The sequence below is a fragment of the Tupaia chinensis genome, unplaced genomic scaffold, assembly GCF_000334495.1.
Source record: "Tupaia chinensis unplaced genomic scaffold, TupChi_1.0 Scaffold000617_2, whole genome shotgun sequence".
In the NCBI taxonomy this organism is placed as follows: Eukaryota; Metazoa; Chordata; class Mammalia; order Scandentia; family Tupaiidae; genus Tupaia; species Tupaia belangeri.
In genome coordinates this window covers 1,230,007-1,235,725 of record NW_006160137.1, presented here as the reverse complement: position 1 = coordinate 1,235,725, position 5,719 = coordinate 1,230,007, and positions in this window count along the sequence as shown.

The window sequence follows — 5,719 nt, the reverse complement described above, 5'->3', positions numbered from 1 at the left end:
TGGAAATGTCTTGGCACCAGGCTGTTTTTTTTTTTTCTCCTGTGCTATCTACTGTTTTTCCTGTTTTACAGATTAAGAAAGTAAAGATGAGACGATGAAGTGACTTCCCTAAAGTCCACAGTGGAATATTTTCCATTCTATAACTACTACTCTCACTAATTACTGCTGTCAATAGAAAATCAAAAAATATGGAAATGAAAAGTTAAAATAAGTACAGTAAATTTTTTTCTAATGTAATGTTTTAGATGAAAGTGAATTTTCATTTGATTTTACATTAAAAAAAAACAAATGGCTTTATCCTTGTCACTGGGAAGCTCTTTACAAATCAGTGAGTAGGTAACTCCCCAGGAGAATGCATTTTGCTAAGAGCCTGGACAACATAAAGAATTGTAAAAAAAGACCATATTAGGCAGATAAAATGCTGATGATGAAGGACCAGAGGCAAAAGGAAATTGAAAGAGAGGGAGAGAAATGAGGGAGAAATTAGGGCACTGAGAATATTTGTGTATATTCCCATGGAAAGCGAAATGCTATGGATTTCTAGGACAGAAAAAAGCCTAAAAAGTGCTGAGTCATAATCCTCTCTCCAGGAATAAGGATCAACATAGACAGAAGGCATGGACACCAGGTGAGGTGCCATCATGGAGCTTGCAAGACATTTTGTGCTTTCTGTGATTTTTGTTCTATGTAGAAAAGAGCTTGAATTTGGGTGAATGCATGGATTAAGTAAAATATCAGCTAAGATCCATTTCAACTTTAATTCCAACTATGATTCTTGATAACATTGATATATTCAGTAATTTTCCAATAAGTTTCTTCTCTCATTCTCTTGATTTTCTTTCATAAAGTGATTATTATTAAAACAGGGTCTGACTATATCATGATCCGTACCTTAGCCTCTCAAGTAGTTGGGACCCTAGGCGTGCCCCTTCGTGCCTGCCTTCAGGGCAGGCCAGGATTCAAACCTGGTCATCACTTATATCCCCAGCTTACAGAACACAGGTTCTTAGTAATACATGCCCCAAGGGGCATAAAGTTTTTGGGGATATGGACTACTTTTTTCATTTAAAAAATATCCATTATTTGAAATTTTGAATTATACATATATTTTGCTTTTAATCATTTCCTGTTGAGTGATGGCAGATTGACTGCTCAGAGCCACTTATGTGTCCTATTATTTGTGACTCTTTCCTGTTCACATAGAAGACACATTTCTGTGAAGTGTCAAGAGAAGGAATTGAATTTAGCAAGCAATTTATTGAGCACTGGCTATATGGTAGGTAGACAGAGGTTTCAAGAAACTCCAAATCTGTAATAGAATAAAATATAGGGATAAATAAGCATTATCTTTAGGAAACCAGTGAAGCTAAGATACAAAGCAAACTGAAAAGGCAAAGAAACCTCAGAATTTGAGTTTTCAAAAAGATAAAGCATTGAAATAGTCATCTTCCAACTTTATTCACACTTACAATTTATATTAGGACTAACCATTACTTGTGTTTTATAGTTTTGTATTTTTACAAAAAGTATCATAATTTATATTTTCAGAGTTTAGGACATTTAAAAAGTCCTCATCTGGCCATAGTTATAAGGCATGGAAGTACCTACAATAATCATCTTAATTGCAGAGCACATTAGTTTAGACAGTGTTTCTACATACATCACTCATTTTGACATAGTAATGCGAGAGAAGCAATGCAGTGGCATCCCTATTTCACAGATTTTTTTTTTTTTAAAAAAAGAGGTTTTTGCTATAGGGTGTGTGCCTTTGCCAGAGAGAGACAGAGAGACAGAGAAACATAAAGTGAGAAACCACACCTACCCCCTGAGGGGATGGCCATGCTGCAATCCCTTCTCCTCCGTTTTCCTCTCAGGATTTTGGGCACATATATACACATGCTAAGCACGAGTTTTAAGCCACCAGGTCTGAGACTCAAACCGCAGTTGGCTACATGGGAGTCCATAGCCTAGTGGTAAAGGGAGTCGGATCCCACATAACTGACTGAAGTTTCAATTGTAGCCCCCCCTGACTTGAAAGACATGCTGGACACATGATCATGCATACCCCAAATTATGACAGGATGGGCATGACCATGCCCCATTGTGGGGATGCTTTTTCTTTCTCTCTCTCTCTCTCTTTCTGGTGAGCACATGTACCATTTGGCAATTTTAAAAACAAACTAACAGAAAAAAGAGCTGAGTTTTAGAAAAATGAGATGGCTTCATAGTAGCTAGTTAAGACTGTGCAGCTTTTCAAGACCAGAACTTAAGGAAAGGGCCAACTATAGTCCAAGAGAAGGGCCAGCAATTACTCCTGTGAGGCATCTTGATGGACGGTGTGTTGGAGGTAGGCTTAAGAGGACAGCCATGGCTGCAAAAGGGGAAGATGCTAAGAAAGCCTTGTCAGGCTTTCACATGGGCGAAGATGACTGGAAACATCTTTGGTCTGGTGATTTGCTCAGTAGTGTGGGTTAAGATGGAAGAACAGGCAGACATGATTGGTGGGAAGTGATCCTGTTTTGTAATGCCAGTGAAGTGCTATGACTAAAGCAACTAGGCAACTCTTCTCTATTCCATTTTCATTCTAGTACTCACCCTACCCACATTCCCTTCCCAGTAATTCTCCTGTTGGTTTAGCATCTTCCCAATGGCTTTAGAATTTTTTTCCCTTTTTTCTTTTGTAAATCTGTTAGTAATTCTAAAAGAACTAAAATCATACCACAGTTGAATAAGCGAAAAGCTACTAAAAGGCTGTTTTTGTTTGATGGGATCGTATAGAATGGAGTAATAAGACCAGACCCTGAATCAGATTAACTTTCTTGGCCTTTCTCAGAAAGTCAAAATGAGCTATACCAATGATCCCTGTGTATAGGTTTAGATGTGTGACAGCTAGGGAAATATGTTAGTAACTTCGGCTCTTCCATTTGGTTGTTTAAAATTAAATCATCCCTCTAGATTCATCAGTCTATTTATTCATGCTAACAATCTTTGATGAAATGGAAAGTCATTAAGAAACTACAGTATATTGGAACACTCTTCTTTTAAGAACCACATAGTCTTGTGTCCCAGTCATGACTCCTTTGAGGAGCATGGTTGACAACCAGAATTAGGATCTGAGACCCCCAGGGATGAGACTTGGATGGCTTATGTTTCCATAAGACAAGCTTTTCTACCCACTTTCCATATCGACTAGTGTACGTGAAAGACTTGGTGTCTACCTGGATGCCTACTGTCTCTTATCTGCCTGTCTTGGACTCATCATCTCCCAAGTATGGGGCTTGTCTTGAACTCTGGCCACATCCCACTGCCTTATCTTAGTATGTAATTCAAGAGTTGAGTCTTTCTCTCATCTGCTCTGGGCTCCTGTGGATAGTCCCATGATGCCTTGTTCCTAAGTTGTGACAACCATTTGTCTCGTCCTAAAACTTCATCACCAACCACTGCTAGCCAGACCCAGCCCTTGTATAGATGATAACCACTAAGTCAAAATAGATAATGCAGTAAAAGGCTAGACTTGGTCTTTATTTCTCACAATTGTTGTAAAGCCAAAGGAAATCTTGTTTAAGTCCTTGAAAGGAATCATTGAGGAACGTGATGTTCGGCTTGGTCATGAGTCTTAATCTTCAATTAGAATTGATGAAGCCTTTTGTGATTTGGCTTCTCTCCTTATTTCAGAAACCTCAAACCTTTGAATCATGTCAAGGTGTCTCTCTGGAGGAGAATATAATTCCTTTCTTCTGGGTGACCTATCAGGATCAGACATTAATGAATAGAGCCTGACACTGTTGAAAAGGATTCATGAAAAAGGAACCAGCGATAGCTGGGAGCACTTGCAAGGTTTTGCTTTTTTAAAAAGCCTCACATATAGATTGCTCTGGTCAGCAAGGCTAACAAATCATCCATGAGAATGATTAGGGAAGGCTTTAGAATCTGACAGCCATTCTGGCTGTGAGATTTAACTCTTCCCTAACGTTTTAGGGTCAAGTAGTTCAATATTCCTTGTGCAAAAGAAAATTCCAGGTGGTCCAAGGAAGGCAAAATGGAAATGGAGTGAGAAGAAATTTTCCAACTTAATTCTTTTTTGAAAGCCTTTATCTTCCCCCGCCCCGCCCCCCCCAACATTGGCTTGCTAAGAGAAACAAACAAACAAACAAACAAAAACCAACACCAATGCTATTTCCTTACTCTTATGGCAGTCTGTATCGCTTAAGAATGAGCTGGACAAAATTAGTGGGGGAGGAAGCTAGAATTTTCCTGCTCACATTGAAAATCTATTTCCCTCTATTGTTTTTGCCTTCACCTCTCATATCTACACAGTGTGTTTTCCACACGACAGCAAGAGTGCTGCCTTTAAAATTTGAACCTGGTCATATCGCTCCTTTGCTCAAAACTCTGTGGAGGTTTTTCATCTCCCTCAGAGTAAAATCCAAAATTCTTATAATGGAGTATGGATCCCTGCCTAACTGTGTCTCTTGTTTCTCTATTATCTGCTTTGACTTTTTACCTCCAAGAGTCTTCTCTCCACACATTAACTGTAGAGTGTTTTCTGAAAACATGTCACTGTTTGTTCAAAATCCTCTGACTTGCCCCAGAGTAAAAGCCCAAGTTCTTAGAGGAAAAGAGACTTGCTCTTTTGCCCCATGAAAATTCTTTCCTCTGTGCCTGCTTAATTTTTTCCCATAGAATTTACCACCACCTGGTACCCTTGGTGCTTAGTTTTTATATGCCTGCCTGTTTTGTTTTGTTTTTATTATCTTTCTACACAAACATAGAAGTTTCACAAGCTAAGAGGTGTTGTTTCTGATTCTCTCTTGTATTCCGAGTCCCTGAAAGTATTGAGCAACTAGTAGTTTCTCAATTAATATTTGAATCAATAAGAATGTAAATACATGTGAGCAGTTTACAGTCTGGTTTACCTGGAAGATAGTTCTTTTTTGGCAATCAGGAAAGGCAGGATAATATTCTTATGCCTTTTTATAGTTAATTCTGTTTTATTTTTGAACATGCAAGTACGTATTTTTAAATATTGGCAATTTTGTCTTCTTGCTATTAATTCTATCTTATTTATATTTTGTCCTTATTATATTCTTTAGGACTACTGAGAAAAGAGCTCAATACTAGTAATAGAACGTCCTGTTTTGGTCCTGATTTTGAAGGGGACGCCTCTAGTGTAGGGTTGACCCTATTGACAGTTTGAGATGGATAATTATTTGTTGTGGGGTTTTCCTGTGCATTAGAAGGTGTTTAGCAGCAGCACCCCTGGCTTCTAACTATTAGATACTAGTGGCATTCTACCAGTTATGACAACCAAAAATGTCTTCAGGCATTGCCAAGTATGCCTTGTGGGCAGAATCACCCAGACTGGGAAGGACTGCTGCAGTGTTTCAATGTTAATTTCTTGCTTTTAGACCAGATATTCTTGTGTCAGGGAGAGAGTACTACCGCACTCCTTATGAGAGGAAAAAGTACAAACTTTTTGGAGAGCGTTTATTTTTCACCCTCTGCTGGAGTAGAAAATTGATAAAAATCCACGGGTGTTGCATCCTGCTTACCATTTTTTTTATTTATTTAGTTGTTTGTTTGTTTGTTTATTTATTTTTGATGGAGAGATTTTTTTTTTTTTTTGCTATAGGGTATGTGTTTTCACCAAAGACACACAGAGAGACAGAGAGACAGAATGTGAGAAATCCCCCCCCCCCCCCCCCCCCCCCCGGGCGGC